The following is a 27,127-nucleotide window of genomic DNA, read 5'->3' as shown; positions in this document are numbered from 1 at the left end:
GAACGTGTGGGAACTTGGGAACATGTGGAAACATGTGGGAACGTGGGAACATGTTGGAACGTGTGGAAACGTGGGAACATGTGGAAACATGTGGGAACATGTGGGAACATGCGGGAACATGCGGGAACATGCGGGAACATGCGGGAACGTGAGGGAACATGTGGGAATGTGTGGGAACATGTGGGAACATGTGGAAACATGTGGGAACATGTGGGAACATGTTGGAACGTGTGGAAACGTGGGGACATGTGGAAACATGTGGGAACATGTGGGAACATGTGGGAACATGCGGGAACGTGAGGGAACAGGTGGGAATGTATGGGAACATGTGGGAACATGTGGGAACATGTGGGAACGTGTGGCAACGTGGAAACATGTGGGAACATTTGGAAACATGAGGGACCGTGTGGCAACGTGGAAACATGTGGGAACATGTGGAAACGTGTGGGAACGTGTGGCAAAGTGGAAACATGTGGGAACATGCAGGAACGTGTGAGAACGTGTGAGAACGTGTGGGAACATGTGGAAACATTTGGAATCGTGGTAACGTGTGGGAACGTGTGGGAACATGTGGAAACGTGGAAACGTGAAAACGTGGGAACACGTGTGGGAACATGCGGGAACGTGGAAACGTGGGAACATACGGAAACATGTGGGAACATGTGGGAACATGTGGGAACGTGAGAACATGTGGGAACATGAGGGAACATGTGGAAACGTGGAAACATGTGGGGACATGAGGGGACATGTGGGAACGTGTGGGAACATGTGGGAACATGTGAAAACATGTGGGAACATGTAGAAACATGTGGGAACATCTGGGAAAATCTGGGAACATGTGGAAAAATGTGGCAACGTGTGGGAACATGTGGGAACACCTGGGAACATGTGGAAACATGTGGGAACGTGTGGGAACATGTGGGAACATGTGGGAACGAGGGAACAAATGGAAACGTGGGAACATGTGGAAACGTGTGGGAACATGTGGGAACATGTGGGAACGTGGGAACATGTGGAAACATGTGGGAACATGTGGGAACGTGTGGAAATGTGGGAACATGTGGGAACATGTGGGAACATGTGGGAACGTGTGGAAACGTGGGAACATGTGGGAACGTGTGTGAACGTGTGGGAATGTGTGGGATCATGTGGGAACATGTGGAAACATGTGGGAACATGTGGGAACGTGTGGAAATGTGGGAACATGTGGGAACATTTGGGAACATGTGGGAACGTGTGGAAACGTGGGAACATGTGGGAACGTGTGGGAATGTGTGGGAACATGTGGGAACATGTGGAAACATGTGGGAACATGTGGGAACGTGTGGAAATGTGGGAACATGTGGGAACATGTGGGAACATTTAGGAACATGTGGGAACGTGTGGAAACGTGGGAACATGTGGGAACGTGTGGGAATGTGTGGGAACGTGTGGGAACGTGTGGGAACGTGTGGGAATGTGGGAACATGTGGAAACATGTGGGAACATGTGGGAACATGTGGGAACATGTTGGAACGTGTGGAAACGTTGGAATATGTGGAAACATGTGGGAACATGTGGGAATGTGTGGGAACATGTGGGAACATGTGGAAACATGTGGGAACATGTGGGAACAAGTTGGAACGTGTGGAAACGTGGGAACATGTGGGAACATGTGGGAACATGCGGGAACATGCGGGAACGTGAGGGAACATGTGGGAATGTGTGGGAACATGTGGGAACATGTGGAAACATGTGGGAACATGTGGGAACGTATGGGAACATGTGGGAACATGTGTGGGAAGACATGTGGGAATACGTGTGGGAACACGTGTGGGAACATGTGGGAACATGTGGAAACATGTGGGAACGTGTGGCAACGTGGAAACATGTGGGAACATGTGGAAACGTGTGGAAACGTGGGAACATGTGGAAACATGTGGGAACATGTGGGAACATGTTGGAACGTGTAGAAACGTGGGAACATGTGGAAACATGTGGGAACATGTGGGAACATGTGGGAACGTATGGGAACATGTGGGAACGTGGGAACATGTGGGAACATGTGGGAACGTGAGAACATGTGGGAACATGAGGGAACGTGTGGAAACGTGGAAACATGTGGGAACATGTGGGGACATGTGGGAACGTGTGGGAACATGTGCGAACATGTGAGAACATGTGGGAACATGAGGGAACGTGTGGAAACGTGGAAACATGTGGGAACATGTGGGGACATGTGGGGACATGTGGGAACGTGTGGCAACTTGTGCGAACACTTGAGAACATGTGGGAACATGTGGGAACATGTGGGAACATGTGGGAACATGTGGAAACATGTGGGAAAATGTGGCAACGTGTGGGAACATGTGGGAACACCTGGGAACATGTGGAAACATGTGGGAACGTGTGGGAACAAGTGGGAACATGTGGGAACATGTGGGAACATGTGAAAACGTCTGGGAACGTGTGGAAACGTGGAAACGTGTGGGAACGTGTGGAAACATGTGGGAACGTGGAAACGTGGGAACATGTGGGAACATGTAGAAACATGTGGGAAAATGTGGGAACGTGCAGAAACGTGGGAACATGTGGAAACGTGTGGGAACGTGGAAACGTGGGAATATGTGGAAACGTGTGGGAATATGTGGGAACGTGGAAACGTGTGGGAACGTGGAAACGTGGGAACATGTGGGAACATGTGGGAACGTGTGGGAACATGTGGAAACGTGGGAACATGTGGGAACATGTGGGAACATGTGGAAATGTGGGAACATGTGGGAACGTGTGGAAATGTGGGAACATGTGGGAACATGTGGGAACATGTGGGAACGTGTGGAAACGTGGGAACATGTGGGAACGTGTGGGAATGTGTGGGAACATGTGGGAACATGTGGAAACATGGTGGAACATGTGGGAACGTGTGGAAATGTGGGAACATGTGGGAACATTTGGGAACATGTGGGAACGTGTGGAAACGTGGGAACATATGGGAACGTGTGGGAACGTGGGAACATGTGGAAACATGTGGGAACGTGGGAACATGTTGGAACGTGTGGAAACGTGGGAACATGTGGAAACATGTGGGAATATGTGGGAACATGCGGGAACATGCGGGAACATGCGGGAACATGCGGGAACGTGAGGGAACATGTGGGAATGTGTGGGAACATGTGGGAACATGTGGAAACATGTGGGAACATGTGGGAACATGTTGGAACGTGTGGAAACGTGGGGACATGTGGAAACATGTGGGAACATGTGGGAACATGTGGGAACATGCGGGAACGTGAGGGAACATGTGGGAATGTATGGGAACATGTGGGAACGTGTGGCAACGTGGAAACATGTGGGAACATTTGGAAACATGAGGGACCGTGTGGCAACGTGGAAACATGTGGGAACATGTGGAAACGTGTGGGAACGTGTGGCAAAGTGGAAACATGTGGGAACATGCGGGAACGTGTGAGAACGTGTGAGAACGTGTGGGAACATGTGGAAACATTTGGAATCGTGGTAACGTGTGGGAACGTGTGGGAACATGTGGAAACGTGGAAACGTGAAAACGTGGGAACACGTGTGGGAACATACGGAAACATGTGGGAACATGTGGGAACATGTGGGAACGTGAGAACATGTGGGAACATGAGGGAACATGTGGAAACGTGGAAACATGTGGGGACATGAGGGGACATGTGGGAACGTGTGGGAACATGTGGGAACATGTGGAAACATGTGGGAACATGTAGAAACATGTGGGAACATCTGGGAAAATCTGGGAATATGTGGAAAAATGTGGCAACGTGTGGGAACATGTGGGAACACCTGGGAACATGTGGAAACATGTGGGAACATGTGGGAACATGTGGGAACATGTGGGAACATGTGAAAACGTCTGGGAACGTGTGGAAACGTGGAAACGTGTGGGAACGTGTGCAAACATGTGGGAATTTGGAAACATGGGAACATGTGGGAACATGTAGAAACATGTGGGAAAATGTGGGAATGTGCAGAAACGTGGGAACATGTGAAAACGTGGAAACGTGTGGGAACGTGGAAACGTGGGAACATGTGGAAACGTGTGGGAACATGTGGGAACGTGGAAACGTGTGGGAACGTGGAAACGTGGGAACATGTGGGAACGTGTGGGAACATGTGGGAACATGTGGGAACATGTGGGAACATGTGGGAACGAGGGAACATATGGAAACGTGGGAAAATGTGGAAACGTGTGGGAACATGTGGGAACATGTGGGAACGTGGGAACATGTGGAAACATGTGGGAACATGTGGGAACGTGTGGAAATGTGGGAACATGTGGGAACATGTGGGAACATGTGGGAACGTTTGGAAACGTGGGAACATGTGGGAACGTGTGTGAACGTGTGGAAATGTGTGGGATCATGTGGGAACATGTGGAAACATGTGGGAACATGTGGGAACGTGTGGAAATGTGGGAACATGTGGGAACATTTGGGAACATGTGGGAACGTGTGGAAACGTGGGAACATGTGGGAACGTGTGGGAATGTGTGGGAACGTGTGGGAACGTGTGGGAACGTGTGGGAACGTGGGAACATGTGGAAACATGTGGGAACATGTGGGAACATGTTGGAACGTGTGGAAACGTTGGAACATGTGGAAACATGTGGGAACATGTGGGAATGTGAGGGAACATGTGGGAACATGTGGAAACATGTGGGAACATGTGGGAACAAGTTGGAACGTGTGGAAACGTGGGAACATGTGGAAACATGTGGGAACATGTGGGAACATGTGGGAACATGCGGGAACATGTGGGATTATGTGGGAACGTATGAGAACATGTGGGAACATGTGTTGGAACACATGTGGGAATACGTGTGGGAACACGTGTGGGAACATGTGGGAACGTGTGGAAATGTGTGGAAACATGTGGGAACATGTGGAAACATGTGGGAACGTGTGGCAACGTGGAAACATGTGGGAACATGTCGAAACGTGTGGAAACGTCTGGCAACGTGGAAACAGGAGGGAACATGCGGGAACGTGTGGGAACGTGTGAGAACATGTGGGAACATGTGGAAACATGTGGAAACGTGGGAACGTGTGGGAACGTGTGGGAACGTGTGGGAACGTTTGGGAACATGTGGAAACGTGGAAACATGTGAAAACATGGGAACACGTGTGGGAACATGTGGGAACGTGGGAACATGTGGGAACATGTGGAAACATGTGGGAACATGTGGGAACATGTGGGAACACCTGGGAACATGTGGAAACGTGGGAACGTGTGGGAACATGTGGGAACATGTGGGAACATGTGAAAACGTCTGGGAACGTGTGGAAACGTAGAAACGTGTGGGAACATGTGGAAACATGTGGGAACGTGGAAACATGGGAACATGTGGGAACATGTAGAAACATGTGGGAAAATGTGGGAATGTGCAGAAACGTGGGAACATGTGAAAACGTGGAAACGTGTGGGAACGTGGAAACGTGGGAACATGTGGAAACGTGTGGGAACATGTGGGAACGTGGAAACTCGTGGGAACGTGGAAACGTGGGAACATGTGGGAACGTGTGGGAACATGTGGGAACATGTGGGAACGAGGGAACATATGGAAACGTGGGAACATGTGGAAACGTGTGGGAACATGTGGGAACATGTGGGAACATGTGGGAACGTGGGAACATGTGGAAACATGTGGGAACATGTGGGAACGTGTGGAAATGTGGGAACATGTGGGAAAATGTGGAAACGTGTGGGAACGTGTGGCAACGTGGAAACATGTGGGAACATGCGGGAACGTGTGGGAACGTGTGAGAACGTGTGGGAACATGTGTAAACATTTGGAAACGTGGGAACGTGTGGGAACGTGTGGGAACATGTGGAAACGTGGAAACGTGAAAACATGGGAACACGTGTGGGAACATGTGGGAACGTGGAAACGTGGGAACATGCGGAAACATGTGGGAACATGTGGGAACATGTGGGAACGTGAGAACATGTGGGAACATGAGGGAACGTGTGGAAACGTGGAAACATGTGGGGACATGAGGGGACATGTGGGAACGTGTGGGAACATGTGGGAACATGTAGAAACATGTGGGAACATCTGGGAAAATCTGGGAACATGTGGAAAAATGTGGCAACGTGTGGTAACATGTGGGAACACCTGGGAACATGTGGAAACATGTGGGAACGTGTGGGAACATGTGGGAACATGTGGGAACATGTGAAAACGTCTGGGAACAAGTGGAAACGTGGAAACGTGTGGGAACGTGTGGAAAACGTCTGGGAACAAGTGGAAACGTGGAAACGTGTGGGAACGTGTGGAAACATGTGGGAACGTGGAAACATGGGAACATGTGGGAACATGTAGAAACATGTGGGAAAATGTGGGAATGTGCAGAAACGTGGGAACATGTGAAAACGTGGAAACGTGTGGGAACGTGGAAACGTGGGAACATATGGAAACGTGTGGGAACATGTGGGAACGTGGAAACGTGTGGGAACGTGGAAACGTGGGAACATGTGGGAACGTGTGGGAACATGTGGGAACATGTGGGAACATGTGGGAACGAGGGAACATATGGAAACGTGGGAACATGTGGAAACGTGTGGGAACATGTGGGAACATGTGGGAACGTGGGAACATGTGGAAACATGTGGGAACATGTGGGAACGTGGAAACGTGTGGGAACGTGGAAACGTGGGAACATGTGGGAACGTGTGGGAACATGTGGGAACATGTGGGAACATGTGGGAACGAGGGAACATATGGAAACGTGGGAACATGTGGAAACGTGTGGGAACATGTGGGAACATGTGGGAACGTGGGAACATGTGGAAACATGTGGGAACATGTGGGAACGTGTTGAAATGTGGGAACATGTGGGAACATGTGGGAACATGTGGGAACGTGTGGAAACGTGGGAACATGTGGGAACGTGTGTGAACGTGTGGGAATGTGTGGGAAGATGTGGGAACATGTGGAAACATGTGGGAACATGTGGGAACGTGTGGAAATGTGGGAACATATGGGAACATTTGTGAACATGTGGGAACGTGTGGAAACGTGGGAACATGTGGGAACGTGTGGGACTGTGTGGGAACGTGTGGGAACGTGTGGGAACGTGGGAACATGTGGAAACATGTGGGAACATGTGGGAACATGTTGGAACGTGTGGAAACATTGGAACATGTGGAAACATGTGGGAACATGTGGGAATGTGTGGGAACATGTGGGAACATGTGGAAACATGTGGGAACATGTGGGAACAAGTTGGAACGTGTGGAAACGTGGGAACATGTGGAAACATGTGGGAACATGTGGGAACATGTGGGAACATGCGGGAACATGCGGGAACGTGAGGGAACATGTGGGAATGTGTTGGAACATGTGGGAACATGTGGAAACATGTGGGATCATGTGGGAACGTATGGGAACATGTGGGAACATGTGTGGGAACACATGTTGGAATACGTGTGGGAACACGTGTGGGAACATGTGGGAACGTGTGGAAATGTGTGGAAACATGTGGGAACATGTGGAAACATGTGGGAACGTGTGGCAACGTGGAAACATGTGGGAACATGTGGAAACGTGTGGAAACGTGGGAACATGTGGAAACATGTGGGAACATGTGGGAACATGTTGGAACGTGTAGAAACTTGGGAACATGTGGAAACATGTGGGAACTTGTGGGAACGTATGGGAACATGTGGGAACGTGGGAACATGTGGGAACATGTGGGAACATGAGGGAACGTGTGGAAACATGGAAACATGTGGGAACATGTGGGGACATGTGGGAACGTGTGGGAACATGTGCGAACATGTGAGAACATGTGGGAACATGAGGGAACGTGTGGAAACGTGGAAACATGTGGGAACATGTGGGGACATGTGGGAACGTGTGGGAACATGTGCGAACATGTGAGAACATGTGGGAACATGAGGGAACGTGTGGAAACGTGGAAACATGTGGAAACATGTAGGGACATGTGGGGACATGTGGGGACATGTGGGAACGTGTGGGAACATGTGCGAACATGTGGGAACATGTGGGAACATGTGGGAACATGTGGGAACATGTGGAAACATGTGGGAAAATGTAGAAACATGTGGGAACATCTGGGAAAATCTGGGAACATGTGGAAAAATGTGGCAACGTGTGGGAACATGTGGGAACACCTGGGAACATGTGGAAACATGTGGGAAAGTTTGGGAACAAGTGGGAACATGTGGGAACATGTGAAAACGTCTGGGAACGTGTGGAAACGTGTGGGAACGTGTGGAAACATGTGGGAACGTGGAAATGTGGGAACATGTGGGAACATGTAGAAACATGTGGGAAAATGTGGGAACGTGCAGAAACGTGGGAACATGTGGAAACGTGTGGGAACGTGGAAACGTGGGAACATGTGGAAACGTGTGGGAATATGTGGGAACGTGGAAACGTGTTGGAACGTGGAAACCTGGAAACATGTGGGAACATGTGGGAATGTGTGGGAACATGTGGAAACGTGGGAACATATGGGAACATGTGGGAACATGAGGGAACGTGGGAACATGTGGAAATGTGGGAACATGTGGGAACGTGTGGAAATGTGGGAACATGTGGGAACATGTGGGAACATGTGGGAACGTGTGGAAACGTGGGAACATGTGGGAACGTGTGGGAATGTGTGGGAACATGTGGGAACATGTGGAAACATGTGGGAACATGTGGGAACATGTGGGAACATGTGGGAACGTGTGGAAACGTGGGAACATGTGGGAACGTGTGGGAATGTGTGGGAACATGTGGGAACATGTGGAAGCATGTGGGAACATGTGGGAACGTGTGGAAATGTGGGAACATGTGGGAACATTTGGGAACATGTGGGAACGTGTGGAAACGTGGGAACATGTGGGAACGTGTGGGAACGTGGGAACATGTGGAAACATGTGGGAACGTGGGAACATGTTGGAACGTGTGGGAACGTGGAAACATGTGGGAACATGTGGGAACATGTTGGAACGTGTGGAAACGTTGGAACATGTGGAAACATGTGGGAACATGTGGGAATGTGTGGGAATATGTGGGAACATGTGGAAACATGTGGGAACATGTGGGAACAAGTTGGAACGTGTGGAAACGTGGGAACATGTGGAAACATGTGGGAACATGTGGGAACATGTGGGAACATGCGGGAACATGCGGGTACGTGAGGGAACATGTGGGAATGTGTGGGAACATTTGGGAACATGTGGAAACATGTGGGAACATGTGGGAACGTATGGGAACATGTGGGAACATGTATGGGAACACATGTGGGAATACGTGTGGGAACACGTGTGGGAACATGTGGGAACGTGTGGAAATGTGGGGAAACATGTGGGAACATGTGGAAACATGTGGGAACGTGTGGCAACGTGGAAACATGTGGGAACATGTGGAAACGTGTGGAAACGTGGGAACATGTGGAAACATGTGGGAACATGTGGGAACATGTTGGAACGTGTAGAAACGTGGGAACATGTGGAAACATGTGGGAACTTGTGGGAACGTATGGGAACATGTGGGAACGTGGGAACATGTGGGAACATGGTGGAACGTGAGAACATGTGGGAACATGAGGGAACGTGTGGAAACGTGGAAACATGTGGGAACATGTGGGGACATGTGGGAACGTGTGGGAACATGTGCGAACATGTGAGAACATGTGGGAACATGAGGGAACGTGTGGAAACGTGGAAACATGTGGGAAAATGTGGGGACATGTGGGGACATGTGGGGATATATGGGAACGTGTCGGAACATGTGCGAACATGTGAGAACATGTGGGAACATGTGGGAACATGTGGGAACATGTGGAAACATGTGGGAAAATGTAGAAACATGTGGGAACATCTGGGAAAATCTGGGAACATGTGGAAAAATGTGGCAACGTGTGGGAACATGTGGGAACACCTGGGAACATGTGGAAACATGTGGGAACGTGTGGGAACAAGTGGGAACATGTGGGAACATGTGAAAACGTCTGGGAACGTGTGGAAACGTGGAAACGTGTGGGAACGTGTGGAAACATGTGGGAACGTGGAAACGTGGGAACATATGGGAACATGTAGAAACATGTGGGAAAATGTGGGAACGTGCAGAAACGTGGGAACATATGGAAACGTGTGGGAACATGGAAACGTGGGAACATGTGGAAACGTGTGGGAATATGTGGGAACGTGGAAACGTGTGGGAATGTGGAAACGTGGAAACGTGGGAACATGTGGGAACATATGGGAACGTGTGGGAACATGTGGAAACGTGGGAACATGTGGGAACATGTGGGAACATGTGGGAACGTCGGAACATGTGGAAATGTGGGAACATGTGGGAACGTGTGGAAATGTGGGAACATGTGGGAACATGTGGGAACGTGTGGAAACGTGGGAACATGTGGGAACGTGTGGGAATGTGTGGGAACATGTGGGAACATGTGGAAACATGTGGGAACATGTGGGAACGTGTGGAAATGTGGGAACATGTGGGAACATTTGGGAACATGTGGGAACGTGTGGAAACGTGGGAACATGTGGGAACGTGTGGGAACGTGGGAACATGTGGAAACGTGGGAACGTGGGAACATGTTGGAACGTGTGGAAACGTGGGAACATGTGGAAACATGTGGGAACATGCGGGAACATGCGGGAACATGCGGGAACATGCGGGAACGTTAGGGAACATGTGGGAATGTGTGGGAACATGGTTGAACATGTGGAAACATGTGGGAACATGTGGGAACATGTTGGAACGTGTGGAAACGTGGGAACATGTGGAAACATGTGGAAACATGTGGGAACATGTGGGAACATGTGGGAACATGCGGGAACATTTGAGAACATGTGGGAACGTATGGGAACATGTGGGAACATGTGTGGCAACACATTTGGGATCACTTGTGGGAACACGTGTGGCAACATGTGGGAACGTGTGGAAATGTGTGGAAACATGTGGGAAAATTTGGAAACATGAGGGAACGTGTGGCAACGTGTGCAAACATGTGGGAATTTGGAAACATGGGAACATGTGGGAACATGTGGGAACATGTGGGAACATGTGAAAACGTCTGGGAACGTGTGGAAACGTGGAAACGTGTGGGAACGTGTGCAAACATGTGGGAATTTGGAAACATGGGAACATGTGGGAACATGTAGAAACATGTGGGAAAATGTGGGAATGTGCAGAAACGTGGGAACATGTGAAAACGTGGAAACGTGTGGGAACGTGGAAACGTGGGAACATGTGGAAACGTGTGGGAACATGTGGGAACGTGGAAACGTGTGGGAACGTGGAAACGTGGGAACATGTGGGAACGTGTGGGAACATGTGGGAACATGTGGGAACATGTGGGAACGAGGGAACATATGGAAACGTGGGAAAATGTGGAAACGTGTGGGAACATGTGGGAACATGTGGGAACGTGGGAACATGTGGAAACATGTGGGAACATGTGGGAACGTGTGGAAATGTGGGAACATGTGGGAACATGTGGGAACATGTGGGAACGTTTGGAAACGTGGGAACATGTGGGAACGTGTGTGAACGTGTGGAAATGTGTGGGATCATGTGGGAACATGTGGAAACATGTGGGAACATGTGGGAACGTGTGGAAACGTGGGAACATGTGGGAACATTTGGGAACATGTGGGAACGTGTGGAAACGTGGAAACATGTGGGAACATGTGGGGACATGTGGGAACGTGTGGGAACATGTGCGAACATGTGAGAACATGTGGGAACATGAGGGAACGTGTGGAAACGTGGAAACATGTGGGAAAATGTGGGGACATGTGGGGACATGTGGGGACATATGGGAACGTGTGGGAACATGTGCGAACATGTGAGAACATGTGGGAACATGTGGGAACATGTGGGAACATGTGGAAACATGTGGGAAAATGTAGAAACATGTGGGAACATCTGGGAAAATCTGGGAACATGTGGAAAAATGTGGCAACGTGTGGGAACATGTGGGAACACCTGGGAACATGTGGAAACATGTGGGAACGTGTGGGAACAAGTGGGAACATGTGGGAACATGTGAAAACGTCTGGGAACGTGTGGAAACTTGGAAACGTGTGGGAACGTGTGGAAACATGTGGGAACGTGGAAACGTGGGAACATATGGGAACATGTAGAAACATGTGGGAAAATGTGGGAACGTGCAGAAACGTGGGAACATATGGAAACGTGTGGGAACATGGAAACGTGGGAACATGTGGAAACGTGTGGGAATATGTGGGAACGTGGAAACGTGTGGGAATGTGGAAACGTGGAAACGTGGGAACATGTGGGAACATGTGGGAACGTGTGGGAACATGTGGAAACGTGGGAACATGTGGGAACATGTGGGAACATGTGGGAACATGTGGGAACGTCGGAACATGTGGAAATGTGGGAACATGTGGGAACGTGTGGAAATGTGGGAACATGTGGGAACATGTGGGAACGTGTGGAAACGTGGGAACATGTGGGAACGTGTGGGAATGTGTGGGAACATGTGGGAACATGTGGAAACATGTGGGAACATGTGGGAACGTGTGGAAATGTGGGAACATGTGGGAACATTTGGGAACATGTGGGAACGTGTGGAAACGTGGGAACATGTGGGAACGTGTGGGAACGTGGGAACATGTGGAAACGTGGGAACGTGGGAACATGTTGGAACGTGTGGAAACGTGGGAACATGTGGAAACATGTGGGAACATGCGGGAACATGCGGGAACATGCGGGAACATGCGGGAACGTTAGGGAACATGTGGGAATGTGTGGGAACATGGTTGAACATGTGGAAACATGTGGGAACATGTGGGAACATGTTGGAACGTGTGGAAACGTGGGAACATGTGGAAACATGTGGGAACATGTGGGAACATGTGGGAACATGCGGGAACATTTGAGAACATGTGGGAACGTATGGGAACATGTGGGAACATGTGTGGGAACACATTTGGGATCACTTGTGGGAACACGTGTGGCAACATGTGGGAACGTGTGGAAATGTGTGGAAACATGTGGGAAAATTTGGAAACATGAGGGAACGTGTGGCAACGTGGAAACATTTGGGAACATGTGGAAACGTGTGGGAACGTGTGGCAACGTGGAAACATGTGGGAACATGCGGGAACGTGTGGGAACGTGTGAGAACGTTTGGTAACATGTGGAAACATTTGGAAACGTGGGAACGTGTGGGAACGTGTGGGAACATGTGGAAACGTTGAAACGTGAAAACGTGGGAACACGTGTGGGAACATGTGGGAACGTGGAAACGTGGGAAAATGCGGAAACATGTGGGAACATGTGGAAACATGTGGGAACATGTGGGAACGTGAGAACATGTGGGAACATGAGGGAACGTGTGGAAACGTGGAAACATGTGGGAACGTGGAAACGTGGGAACATGTGGAAACGTGTGGGAACATCTGGGAACGTGGAAACGTGTGGGAACGTGGGAACATGTGGGAACATGTGGGAACATGTGGGAACATGTGGGAACGAGGGAACGTATGGAAACGTGGGAACATGTGGAAACGTGTGGGAACATGTGGGAACATGTGGGAACGTGGGAACATGTGGAAACATGTGGGAACATGTGGGAACGTGTGGAAATGTGGGAACATGTGGGAACATGTGGGAACATGTGGGAACGTGGGAACATGTGGGAACATGTTGGAACGTGTGGAAACGTGGGTACATGTGGAAACATGTGGGAACATGTGGGAACATGTGGGAACATGCGGGAACGTGAGGGAACATGTGGGAATATATGGGAACATGTGGGAACATGTGGAAACATGTGGGAACATTTGGGAACGTATGGGAACATATGGGAACATGTGTGGGAACACATTTGGGATCACTTGTGGGAACACGTGTGGGAACATGTGGGAACGTGTGGAAATGTGTGGAAACATGTGGGAAAATTTGGAAACATGAGGGAACGTGTGGAAACGTGGAAACATGTGGGGACATGAGGGGACATGTGGGAACGTGTGGGAACATGTGGGAACATGTGGAAACATGTGGGAACATGTAGAAACATATGGTAACATCTGGGAAAATCTGGGAACATGTGGAAAAATGTGGCAACGTGTGGGAACATGTGGGAACACCTGGGAACATGTGGAAACATGTGGGAACGTGTGGGAACATGTGGGAACATGTGGGAACATGTGAAAACGTCTGGGAACGTGTGGAAACGTGGAAACGTGTGGGAACCTGTGGAAACATGTGGGAACGTGGAAACATGGGAACATGTGGGAACATGTAGAAACATGTGGGAAAATGTGGGAATGTGCAGAAACGTGGGAACATGTGAAAACGTGGAAACGTGTGGGAACGTGGAAACGTGGGAACATGTGGAAAAGTGTGGGAACATGTGGGAACGTGGAAACGTGTGGGAACGTGGAAACGTGGGAACATGTGGGAACGTGTGGGAACATGTGGGAACATGTGGGAACATGTGGGAACATGTGGGAACGAGGGAACATATGGAAACGTGGGAACATGTGGAAACGTGTGGGAACATGTGGGAACATGTGGGAACGTGGGAACATTTGGAAACATGTGGGAACATGTGGGAACGTGTGGAAATGTGGGAACATGTGGGAACATGTGGGAACGTGTGGAAATGTGGGAACATGTGGGAACGTGTGTGAACGTGTGGGAATGTGTGGGAACATGTGGGAACATGTGGAAACATGTGGGAACATGTGGGAACGTGTGGAAATGTGGGAACATGTGGGAACATTTGGGAACATGTGGGAACGTGTGGAAACGTGGGAACATGTGGGAACGTGTGGGAATGTGTGGGAACGTGTGGGAACGTGTGGGAACGTGGGAACTTGTGGAAACATGTGGGAACATGTGGGAACATGTTGGAACGTGTGGAAACGTTGGAACATGTGGAAACATGTGGGAACATGTGGGAATGTGTGGGAATGTGTGGGAACATGTGGGAACATGTGGAAACATGTGGGAACATGTGGGAACAAGTTGGAACGTGTGGAAACGTGGGAACATTTGGAAACATGTGGGAACATGTGGGAACATGTGGGAACATGCGGGAACATGCGGGAACGTGAGGGAACATGTGGGAATGTGTGGGAACATGTGGGAACATGTGGAAACATGTGGGAACTTGTGGAAACATATGGGAACATGTGGGAACATGTTGGAACGTGTGGAAACGTTGGAACATGTGGAAACATGTGGGAACATGTGGGAATGTGTGGGAACATGTGGGAACATGTGGGAACATGTGGAAACATGTGGGAACATGTGGGAACAAGTTGGAACGTGTGGAAACGTGGGAACATGTGGAAACATGTGGGAACATGTGGGAACATGTGGGAACATGCGGGAACATGCGGGAACGTGACGGAACATGTGGGAATGTGTGGGAACATGTGGGAACATGTGGAAACATGTGGGAACATGTGGGAACGTATGGGAACATGTGGGAACATGTGTGGGAACACATGTGGGAATACGTGTGGGAACACGTGTGGGAACATGTGGGAACGTGTGGAAATGTGTGGAAACATGTGGGAATATGTGGAAACATGTGGGAACGTTTGGCAACGTGGAAACATGTGGGAACATGTGGAAACGTGTGGAAACGTGTGGCAACGTGGAAACAGGAGGGAACATGCGGGAACGTGTGGGAACGTGTGAGAACATGTGGGAACATTTGGAAACATGTGGAAACGTGGGAACGTTTGGGAACGTGTGGGAACGTTTGGGAACATGTGGAAACGTGGAAACGTGGAAACGTGAAAACATGGGAACACGTGTGGGAACATGTGGGAACGTGGGAACATGTGGAAACATGTGGGAACATGTGGGAACATGTGGGAACATGTGGGAACGTGAGAACATGTGGGAACATGAGGGAACGTGTGGAAACGTGGAAACATGTGGGAAGATGTGGGGACATGTGGGAACGTGTGGGAACATGTAGGAACATGTGGGAACATGTGGAAACGTGGGAATATGTAGAAACATGTGGGAACATCTGGGACAATCTGGGAACATGTGGAAAGATGTGGCAACGTGTGGGAACATGTGGGAACGTGGAAACGTTTGGGAACGTGGAAACGTGGGAACATATGGAAACGTGTGGGAATATGTGGGAACGTGGAAACGTGTGGGAACGTGGAAACATGGGAACATGTGGGAACGTGTGGGAACATGTGGGAACATGTGGGAATGTTAGGGAACGTGTTGAAACGTGGAAACTTGGAAACCTGGAAACATGTGGAAACATGTGGGAACATGTGTAAACATGTGGGAACATGTGGGAACATGTGGGAACGTGAGAACATGTGGGAACATGTGTGAACATGTGGGAACATCTGGGAACATGTGGGAACATGTGGAAACGTGTGGGAACGAGTGGGAACATTTGTGAACATGTGTGAACATGTGGGAACATGTGGAAACATGTGGGAACATGTGGAAACGTGTGGAAACGTGTGGGAACGTGTGGAAACGTGTGGGAACGTGTAGAAACGTATGGGAACGTTTGGAAACGTGTGGGAACATGCAGAAACATGTGGGAAAATGTGGAAACGTGTGGGAACGTTTGGAAACATGTGGGAACATCTGGTAACATGTGGAAACATCTGGTAAAATGTGGGAACATGTGGGAACGTGTGGAAACGTGTGGGAACATGCGGAATCATATGGGAACATGTGGAAACGTGGGAACGTGTGGGAACGTGTGGGAACGTGTGGAAACGTGTGGAAACGTGTGGGAACATGTGAGAACATGTGGGAACGTCGAAACATTTGGGAACATTTGGGAACATGCGGGAACATGCGTGAACATGTGGGAACATGTGGGAACATGTGGAAACACGTGGGAACATGTGGAAACATTTGGAAACATGTGTAAACGTGGAAACATGTGGGAACATATGGGAACATGTGGAAACGTGTGGGAACTTGTGGGAACATATGGAAACGTGTGGGAACGTGTGGGAACATGTGGGAACATTTGGAAATGTGTGGGAACATGTGGAAACATGTGGGAACATCGGGGAACATGTGGAAACATGTGGGAACATGTGGGAACATTTGGAAATGTGTGGGAACATGTGGAAACATGTGGGAACATGTGGGAACATGTGGAAACATGTGGGAACATGTGGGAACATATGGGAAAACGTGGGAACATGTGGAAACGTGTGGGAACATGTGGGAACATTTGGAAATATGTTGAACATGCGGAAACATGTGGGAACATGTGGAAACATGTTGGAACATCTGGTCACATGTGGGAACATGTGGAAACGTGGAAACGTTTGGGAACATGTGGGAACATGTGGGAACATGTGCAACATGTGGAAACATGTGGAAACATGTGGGAACATGTGGAGACGTGTGCGAACGTGTGGGAACATGTGGGAACATCGGGGAACATGTGGAAACCTGTGGGAACATGTGGGAACATGTGGGAACATGTGGAAATGTGGAAACGTGGAAACGTGGGAACGTGGAAACATTTGGGAACAAGTGGGAACATGTGGGAACATGTGGCAACATGTGGAATCATTTGGAAATGTGTGGGAACGTTTGGAAAAGTGGGAACATGTGGGAACATGTGGAAACGTGGAAACATGTGGGAACATGTGGAAACTTGTGGGAACATGTGGAAACATGTGGGAACATGTGGGAACGTGGAAACGTGGGAACGTGTGGGAACGTGTGCAAAAGTGTGGGAACATGTGGGAACATGTGGGAACATGTGGGAACATGTGGGAACATGTGGAAACATGTGGGAACATGTGGGAACGTGTGGAAATGTGGGAACATATGGGAACATTTGTGAACATGTGGGAACGTGTGGAAACGTGGGAACATGTGGGAACGTGTGGGACTGTGTGGGAACGTGTGGGAACGTGTGGGAACGTGTGGGAACGTGGGAACATGTGGAAACATGTGGGAACATGTGGGAACATGTTGGAACGTGTGGAAACATTGGAACATGTGGAAACATGTGGGAACATGTGGGAATGTGTGGGAACATGTGGGAACATGTGGAAACATGTGGGAACATGTGGGAACAAGTTGGAACGTGTGGAAACGTGGGAACATGTGGAAACATGTGGGAACATGTGGGAACATGTGGGAACATGCGGGAACATGCGGGAACGTGAGGGAACATGTGGGAATGTGTTGGAACATGTGGGAACATGTGGAAACATGTGGTAACATGTGGGAACGTATGGGAACATGTGGGAACATGTGTGGGAACACATGTGGGAATACGTGTGGGAACACGTGTGGGAACATGTGGGAACGTGTGGAAATGTGTGGAAACATGTGGGAACATGTGGAAACATGTGGGAACGTGTGGCAACGTGGAAACATGTGGGAACATGTGGAAACGTGTGGAAACGTGGGAACATGTGGAAACATGTGGGAACATGTGGGAACATGTTGGAACGTGTAGAAACGTGGGAACATGTGGAAACATGTGGGAACTTGTGGGAACGTATGGGAACATGTGGGAACGTGGGAACATGTGGGAACATGTGGGAACATGAGGGAACGTGTGGAAACATGGAAACATGTGGGAACATGTGGGGACATGTGGGAACGTGTGGGAACATGTGCGAACATGTGAGAACATGTGGGAACATGAGGGAACGTGTGGAAACGTGGAAACATGTGGGAACATGTAGGGACATGTGGGGACATGTGGGGACATGTGGGAACGTGTGGGAACATGTGCGAACATGTGGGAACATGTGGGAACATGTGGGAACATGTGGGAACATGTGGAAACATGTGGGAAAATGTAGAAACATGTGGGAACATCTGGGAAAATCTGGGAACATGTGGAAAAATGTGGCAACGTGTGGGAACATGTGGGAACACCTGGGAACATGTGGAAACATGTGGGAAAGTGTGGGAACAAGTGGGAACATGTGGGAACATGTGAAAACGTCTGGGAACGTGTGGAAACGTGTGGGAACGTGTGGAAACATGTGGGAACATGGAAATGTGGGAACATGTGGGAACATGTAGAAACATGTGGGAAAATGTGGGAACGTGCAGAAACGTGGGAACATGTGGAAACGTGTGGGAACGTGGAAACGTGGGAACATGTGGAAACGTGTGGGAATATGTGGGAACGTGGAAACGTGTTGGAACGTGGAAACCTGGGAACATGTGGGAACATGTGGGAACGTGTGGGAACATGTGGAAACGTGGGAACATATGGGAACATGTGGGAACATGAGGGAACGTGGGAACATGTGGAAATGTGGGAACATGTGGGAACGTGTGGAAATGTGGGAACATGTGGGAACATGTGGGAACATGTGGGAACGTGTGGAAACGTGGGAACATGTGGGAACGTGTGGGAATGTGTGGGAACATGTGGGAACATGTGGAAACATGTGGGAACATGTGGGAACATGTGGGAACATGTGGGAACGTGTGGAAACGTGGGAACATGTGGGAACGTGTGGGAATGTGTGGGAACATGTGGGAACATGTGGAAGCATGTGGGAACATGTGGGAACGTGTGGAAATGTGGGAACATGTGGGAACATTTGGGAACATGTGGGAACGTGTGGAAACGTGGGAACATGTGGGAACGTGTGGGAACGTGGGAACATGTGGAAACATGTGGGAACGTGGGAACATGTTGGAACGTGTGGGAACGTGGAAACATGTGGGAACATGTGGGAACATGTTGGAACGTGTGGAAACGTTGGAACATGTGGAAACATGTGGGAACATGTGGGAATGTGTGGGAATATGTGGGAACATGTGGAAACATTTGGGAACATGTGGGAACAAGTTGGAACGTGTGGAAACGTGGGAACATGTGGAAACATGTGGAAACATGTGGGAACATGTGGGAACATGTGGGAACATGCGGGAACATGCGGGTACGTGAGGGAACATGTGGGAATGTGTGGGAACATTTGGGAACATGTGGAAACATGTGGGAACATGTGGGAACGTATGGGAACATGTGGGAACATGTGTGGGAACACATGTGGGAATACGTGTGGGAACACGTGTGGGAACATGTGGGAACGTGTGGAAATGTGGGGAAACATGTGGGAACATGTGGAAACATGTGGGAACGTGTGGCAACGTGGAAACATGTGGGAACATGTGGAAACGTGTGGAAACGTGGGAACATGTGGAAACATGTGGGAACATGTGGGAACATGTTGGAACGTGTAGAAACGTGGGAACATGTGGAAACATGTGGGAACTTGTGGGAACGTATGGGAACATGTGGGAACGTGGGAACATGTGGGAACATGGTGGAACGTGAGAACATGTGGGAACATGAGGGAACGTGTGGAAACGTGGAAACATGTGGGAACATGTGGGGACATGTGGGAACGTGTGGGAACATGTGCGAACATGTGAGAACATGTGGGAACATGAGGGAACGTGTGGAAACGTGGAAACATGTGGGAAAATGTGGGGACATGTGGGGACATGTGGGGACATATGGGAACGTGTGGGAACATGTGCGAACATGTGAGAACATGTGGGAACATGTGGAAACATGTGGGAAAATGTAGAAACATGTGGGAACATCTGGGAAAATCTGGGAACATGTGGAAAAATGTGGCAACGTGTGGGAACATGTGGGAACACCTGGGAACATGTGGAAACATGTGGGAACGTGTGGGAACAAGTGGGAACATGTGGGAACATGTGAAAACGTCTGGGAACGTGTGGAAACTTGGAAACGTGTGGGAACGTGTGGAAACATGTGGGAACGTGGAAACGTGGGAACATATGGGAACATGTAGAAACATGTGGGAAAATGTGGGAACGTGCAGAAACGTGGGAACATATGGAAACGTGTGGGAACATGGAAACGTGGGAACATGTGGAAACGTGTGGGAATATGTGGGAACGTGGAAACGTGTGGGAATGTGGAAACGTGGAAACGTGGGAACATGTGGGAACATGTGGGAACGTGTGGGAACATGTGGAAACGTGGGAACATGTGGGAACATGTGGGAACATGTGGGAACGTCGGAACATGTGGAAATGTGGGAACATGTGGGAACGTGTGGAAATGTGGGAACATGTGGGAACATGTGGGAACGTGTGGAAACGTGGGAACATGTGGGAACGTGTGGGAACGTGTGGGAATGTGTGGGAACATGTGGGAACATGTGGAAACATGTGGGAACATGTGGGAACGTGTGGAAATGTGGGAACATGTGGGAACATTTGGGAACATGTGGGAACGTGTGGAAACGTGGGAACATGTGGGAACGTGTGGGAACGTGGGAACATGTGGAAACGTGGGAACGTGGGAACATGTTGGAACGTGTGGAAACGTGGGAACATGTGGAAACATGTGGGAACATGCGGGAACATGCGGGAACATGCGGGAACATGCGGGAACGTTAGGGAACATGTGGGAATGTGTGGGAACATGGTTGAACATGTGGAAACATGTGGGAACATGTGGGAACATGTTGGAACGTGTGGAAACGTGGGAACATGTGGAAACATGTGGGAACATGTGGGAACATGTGGGAACATGCGGGAACATTTGAGAACATGTGGGAACGTATGGGAACATGTGGGAACATGTGTGGGAACACATTTGGGATCACTTGTGGGAACACGTGTGGCAACATGTGGGAACGTGTGGAAATGTGTGGAAACATGTGGGAAAATTTGGAAACATGAGGGAACGTGTGGCAACGTGGAAACATTTGGGAACATGTGGAAACGTGTGGGAACGTGTGGCAACGTGGAAACATGTGGGAACATGCGGGAACGTGTGGGAACGTGTGAGAACGTTTGGTAACATGTGGAAACATTTGGAAACGTGGGAACGTGTGGGAACGTGTGGGAACATGTGGAAACGTTGAAACGTGAAAACGTGGGAACACGTGTGGGAACATGTGGGAACGTGGAAACGTGGGAAAATGCGGAAACATGTGGGAACATGTGGAAACATGTGGGAACATGTGGGAACGTGAGAACATGTGGGAACATGAGGGAACGTGTGGAAACGTGGAAACATGTGGGAACGTGGAAACGTGGGAACATGTGGAAACGTGTGGGAACATCTGGGAACGTGGAAACGTGTGGGAACGTGGGAACATGTGGGAACATGTGGGAACATGTGGGAACATGTGGGAACGAGGGAACGTATGGAAACGTGGGAACATGTGGAAACGTGTGGGAACATGTGGGAACATGTGGGAACGTGGGAACATGTGGAAACATGTGGGAACATGTGGGAACGTGTGGAAATGTGGGAACATGTGGGAACATGTGGGAACATGTGGGAACGTGGGAACATGTGGGAACATGTTGGAACGTGTGGAAACGTGGGTACATGTGGAAACATGTGGGAACATGTGGGAACATGTGGGAACATGCGGGAACGTGAGGGAACATGTGGGAATATATGGGAACATGTGGGAACATGTGGAAACATGTGGGAACATTTGGGAACGTATGGGAACATATGGGAACATGTGTGGGAACACATTTGGGATCACTTGTGGGAACACGTGTGGGAACATGTGGGAACGTGTGGAAATGTGTGGAAACATGTGGGAAAATTTGGAAACATGAGGGAACGTGTGGAAACGTGGAAACATGTGGGGACATGAGGGGACATGTGGGAACGTGTGGGAACATGTGGGAACATGTGGAAACATGTGGGAACATGTAGAAACATATGGTAACATCTGGGAAAATCTGGGAATATGTGGAAAAATGTGGCAACGTGTGGGAACATGTGGGAACACCTGGGAACATGTGGAAACATGTGGGAACGTGTGGGAACATGTGGGAACATGTGGGAACATGTGAAAACGTCTGGGAACGTGTGGAAACGTGGAAACGTGTGGGAACCTGTGGAAACATGTGGGAACGTGGAAACATGGGAACATGTGGGAACATGTAGAAACATGTGGGAAAATGTGGGAATGTGCAGAAACGTGGGAACATGTGAAAACGTGGAAACGTGTGGGAACGTGGAAACGTGGGAACATGTGGAAAAGTGTGGGAACATGTGGGAACGTGGAAACGTGTGGGAACGTGGAAACGTGGGAACATGTGGGAACGTGTGGGAACATGTGGGAACATGTGGGAACATGTGGGAACATGTGGGAACGAGGGAACATATGGAAACGTGGGAACATGTGGAAACGTGTGGGAACATGTGGGAACATGTGGGAACGTGGGAACATTTGGAAACATGTGGGAACATGTGGGAACGTGTGGAAATGTGGGAACATGTGGGAACATGTGGGAACGTGTGGAAATGTGGGAACATGTGGGAACGTGTGTGAACGTGTGGGAATGTGTGGGAACATGTGGGAACATGTGGAAACATGTGGGAACATGTGGGAACGTGTGGAAATGTGGGAACATGTGGGAACATTTGGGAACATGTGGGAACGTGTGGAAACGTGGGAACATGTGGGAACGTGTGGGAATGTGTGGGAACGTGTGGGAACGTGTGGGAACGTGTGGGAACGTGGGAACTTGTGGAAACATGTGGGAACATGTGGGAACATGTTGGAACGTGTGGAAACGTTGGAACATGTGGAAACATGTGGGAACATGTGGGAATGTGTGGGAATGTGTGGGAACATGTGGGAACATGTGGAAACATGTGGGAACATGTGGGAACAAGTTGGAACGTGTGGAAACGTGGGAACATTTGGAAACATGTGGGAACATGTGGGAACATGTGGGAACATGCGGGAACATGCGGGAACGTGAGGGAACATGTGGGAATGTGTGGGAACATGTGGGAACATGTGGAAACATGTGGGAACTTGTGGAAACATATGGGAACATGTGGGAACATGTTGGAACGTGTGGAAACGTTGGAACATGTGGAAACATGTGGGAACATGTGGGAATGTGTGGGAACATGTGGGAACATGTGGGAACATGTGGAAACATGTGGGAACATGTGGGAACAAGTTGGAACGTGTGGAAACGTGGGAACATGTGGAAACATGTGGGAACATGTGGGAACATGTGGGAACATGCGGGAACATGCGGGAACGTGAGGGAACATGTGGGAATGTGTGGGAACATGTGGGAACATGTGGAAACATGTGGGAACATGTGGGAACGTATGGGAACATGTGGGAACACGTGTGGGAACATGTGGGAACGTGTGGAAATGTGTGGAAACATGTGGGAATATGTGGAAACATGTGGGAACGTTTGGCAACGTGGAAACATGTGGGAACATGTGGAAACGTGTGGAAACGTGTGGCAACGTGGAAACAGGAGGGAACATGCGGGAACGTGTGGGAACGTGTGAGAACATGTGGGAACATTTGGAAACATGTGGAAACGTGGGAACGTGTGGGAACGTGTGGGAACGTTTGGGAACATGTGGAAACGTGGAAACGTGGAAACGTGAAAACATGGGAACACGTGTGGGAACATGTGGGAACGTGGGAACATGTGGAAACATGTGGGAACATGTGGGAACATGTGGGAACATGTGGGAACGTGAGAACATGTGGGAACATGAGGGAACGTGTGGAAACGTGGAAACATGTGGGAAGATGTGGGGACATGTGGGAACGTGTGGGAACATGTAGGAACATGTGGGAACATGTGGAAACGTGGGAATATGTAGAAACATGTGGGAACATCTGGGACAATCTGGGAACATGTGGAAAGATGTGGCAACGTGTGGGAACATGTGGGAACGTGGAAACGTTTGGGAACGTGGAAACGTGGGAACATATGGAAACGTGTGGGAATATGTGGGAACGTGGAAACGTGTGGGAACGTGGAAACATGGGAACATGTGGGAACGTGTGGGAACATGTGGGAACATGTGGGAATGTTAGGGAACGTGTTGAAACGTGGAAACTTGGAAACCTGGAAACATGTGGAAACATGTGGGAACATGTGTAAACATGTGGGAACATGTGGGAACATGTGGGAACGTGAGAACATGTGGGAACATGTGTGAACATGTGGGAACATCTGGGAACATGTGGGAACATGTGGAAACGTGTGGGAACGAGTGGGAACATTTGTGAACATGTGTGAACATGTGGGAACATGTGGAAACATGTGGGAACATGTGGAAACGTGTGGAAACGTGTGGGAACGTGTGGAAACGTGTGGGAACGTGTAGAAACGTATGGGAACGTTTGGAAACGTGTGGGAACATGCAGAAACATGTGGGAAAATGTGGAAACGTGTGGGAACGTTTGGAAACATGTGGGAACATCTGGTAACATGTGGAAACATCTGGTAAAATGTGGGAACATGTGGGAACGTGTGGAAACGTGTGGGAACATGCGGAATCATATGGGAACATGTGGAAACGTGGGAACGTGTGGGAACGTGTGGGAACGTGTGGAAACGTGTGGAAACGTGTGGGAACATGTGAGAACATGTGGGAACGTCGAAACATTTGGGAACATTTGGGAACATGCGGGAACATGCGTGAACATGTGGGAACATGTGGGAACATGTGGAAACACGTGGGAACATGTGGAAACATGTGGAAACATGTGTAAACGTGGAAACATGTGGGAACATATGGGAACATGTGGAAACGTGTGGGAACTTGTGGGAACATATGGAAACGTGTGGGAACGTGTGGGAACATGTGGGAACATTTGGAAATGTGTGGGAACATGTGGAAACATGTGGGAACATCGGGGAACATGTGGAAACATGTGGGAACATGTGGGAACATTTGGAAATGTGTGGGAACATGTGGAAACATGTGGGAACATGTGGGAACATGTGGAAACATGTGGGAACATGTGGGAACATATGGGAACACGTGGGAACATGTGGAAACGTGTGGGAACATGTGGGAACATTTGGAAATATGTTGAACATGCGGAAACATGTGGGAACATGTGGAAACATGTTTGAACATCTGGTCACATGTGGGAACATGTGGAAACGTGGAAACGTTTGGGAACATGTGGGAACATGTGGGAACATGTGCAACATGTGGAAACATGTGGAAACATGTGGGAACATGTGGAGACGTGTGCGAACGTGTGGGAACATGTGGGAACATCGGGGAACATGTGGAAACCTGTGGGAACATGTGGGAACATGTGGGAACATGTGGAAATGTGGAAACGTGGAAACGTGGGAACGTGGAAACATTTGGGAACAAGTGGGAACATGTGGGAACATGTGGGAACATGTGGCAACATGTGGAATCATTTGGAAATGTGTGGGAACGTTTGGAAAAGTGGGAACATGTGGGAACATGTGGAAACGTGGAAACATGTGGGAACATGTGGAAACTTGTGGGAACATGTGGAAACATGTGGGAACATGTGGGAACGTGGAAACGTGGGAACGTGTGGGAACGTGTGCAAAAGTGTGGGAACATGTGGGAACATGTGGGAACATGTGGAAACATGTGGGAACATATGGGGACATGTGGAAACGTGGAAACGTTTGGGAACATGTGGGAACATGTGGAAACGTCTGGGAACATATGGGAACATGTGGGAACATTTGGAAACGTGTGGGAACGTGTGGGAACATGTGGAAACACGTGGGAACATGTGGAAACATGTGGAAACATGTGGAAACGTGGAAACATGTGGGAACATATGGGAACATGTGGAAACGTGTGGGAACTTGTGGGAACATATGGAAACGTGTGGAATCATTTGGAAATGTGTGGGAACGTTTGGAAAAGTGGGAACATGTGGGAACATGTGGAAACGTGGAAACATGTGGGAACATGTGGAAACTTGTGGGAACATGTGGAAACATATGGGAACATGTGGGAACGTGGAAACGTGGGAACGTGTGGGAACTTGTGCAAAAGTGTGGGAACATGTGGGAACATGTGGGAACATGTGGGAACATGTGGAAACATGTGGGAACATATGGGGACATGTGGAAACGTGGAAACGTTTGGGAACATGTGGGAACATGTGGAAACGTCTGGGAACATATGGGAACATGTGGGAACATTTGGAAACGTGTGGGAACGTGTGGGAACATGTGGAAACACGTGGGAACATGTGGAAACATGTGGAAACATGTGGAAACGTGGAAACATGTGGGAACATATGGGAACATGTGGAAACGTGTGGGAACTTGTGGGAACATATGGAAACGTGTGGGAAC

Source organism: Odontesthes bonariensis, chromosome 17 (assembly GCF_027942865.1).
Source record: "Odontesthes bonariensis isolate fOdoBon6 chromosome 17, fOdoBon6.hap1, whole genome shotgun sequence".
Classification (NCBI taxonomy): domain Eukaryota; kingdom Metazoa; phylum Chordata; class Actinopteri; order Atheriniformes; family Atherinopsidae; genus Odontesthes; species Odontesthes bonariensis.
Note: the sequence above shows the minus strand (reverse complement) of the source record.